Source organism: Anopheles coustani (genome assembly GCF_943734705.1).
Source record: "Anopheles coustani chromosome X unlocalized genomic scaffold, idAnoCousDA_361_x.2 X_unloc_71, whole genome shotgun sequence".
Lineage (NCBI taxonomy): Eukaryota > Metazoa > Arthropoda > Insecta > Diptera > Culicidae > Anopheles > Anopheles coustani.
Window position 1 is genome coordinate 7,501 of NW_026525183.1, and position 1,338 is coordinate 8,838.

At 49.2% G+C, this 1,338-nt stretch overlaps 2 non-coding genes across 2 annotated transcripts in view; both read right to left on the reverse strand.

The window, feature by feature from the left end:
• The window catches only part of LOC131270912 (large subunit ribosomal RNA), a 4,091-nt gene extending 3,689 nt beyond the window's left edge, over positions 1-402 (reverse strand). Inside the window, exon 1 of the ribosomal RNA XR_009179907.1 lies at positions 1-402. This exon is cut by the window's left edge and continues 3,689 nt beyond it. This is a non-coding gene — a ribosomal RNA (large subunit ribosomal RNA).
• A 487-nt stretch (positions 403-889) lies between these two features.
• On the reverse strand, positions 890-1,044 carry LOC131270911 (5.8S ribosomal RNA). Its single transcript, XR_009179906.1, has one exon. It is a non-coding gene; the product is annotated as a 5.8S ribosomal RNA (ribosomal RNA).
• Positions 1,045-1,338: the final 294 nt, after the last annotated feature.

Below are 1,338 nucleotides of genomic sequence, written 5' to 3' on the forward strand. Positions count from 1 at the left end.
TCTATTCAGAGTGCTTTTCAACTTTCCCTCACGGTACTTGTTTACTATCGGTCTCATGGTTGTATTTAGCTTTAGAAGGAGTTTACCTCCCACTTAGTGCTGCACTATCAAGCAACACGACTCCATGGCACGCTCGGTCCATCATCCAACGGGCGCTGTTCTACGGGCCTATCACCCTCTATGGGTTCTGAGCCACATTCAAGTTGGACTTGAAAAGCGCTAAGATGACGGATAGTGAGACGCACCAGTACACGGAATCGGATAGACGGACTGGCCGCCACCCCTACGTGCTGAGCTTCTCCCGTTTCGCTCGCAGCTACTCAGGGAATCCCGGTTGGTTTCTTTTCCTCCCCTTATTAATATGCTTAAATTCAGGGGGTTGTCACACATGAACTGAGGCTTATGTACCTTGCGGTTGTTATCGTCACATCTGGCTTGCGACTACTTTGTTTCAATGTCCAATATGTACCGTTGGACTCGGTTAACGGGCTGTTAGCCCGCGTGTGGTTTAACTCACTGATACCTTCCATTGCCCATACGCTAGTTTGTTTGTGTTCCTTTGGTCAACTTCCATACTTGAATCATTTGTGCTACCGCTGCTGCTTCGACGCTACTTTGACATCTTCGCTTCTATTTAAATAAATAAATAAGCTGAAGCTAGACATCAGTAAACACCACCACAGACACCACAAGCACGCCTTCTCCTCGTACTTCCGCCTCACGCGGGAACACGGACGCTCTAAATACTTCGAATTCCAATGCCAGTATATTGTAAACCACGGGTTCTTTAATGCTAGCGGGTCGTCGCGACCCTAGTTAACATCATGGTGCACGTCTCGTGACGGGTGTCACGGCGTAGTTAAATGTATGCGATACATTTCTCAAATATAAGCGCTCAGTCATCTGTACATCATGGTAGGTTCCCACGACGTGCAATATGCGTTCAACTTATCAATGTTCATGTGTCCTGCAGTTCACATTATGACGCGCAGTTAGCTGCGGTCTTCATCGATCCATGAGCCGAGTGATCCACTGCCGAGGGTGACTAACTTGCGTAAGCCGCCGCTGTGCGCGTATACCCGTTCCCCGTAGGGAGGAGCAAGCCGCCGCTTAGAGACGAAGCATAAAGTGTCCTCATTCCACATAGGGCAAGCTGGATTAATCCATTTTACCCAGGACGGCCGAAGCGGCGTGGACCAGGGGAGAACTGAACCTTATACTTCACACCACAGTAAGTCTACGTGTCCTCTTCCACATAGGGCAAGCTAGAACTAACTATCTTACCCAGGACTGCCGAAGCAGCGTGGACCAGGGGAGGAACACACTTTTCATGGAAAC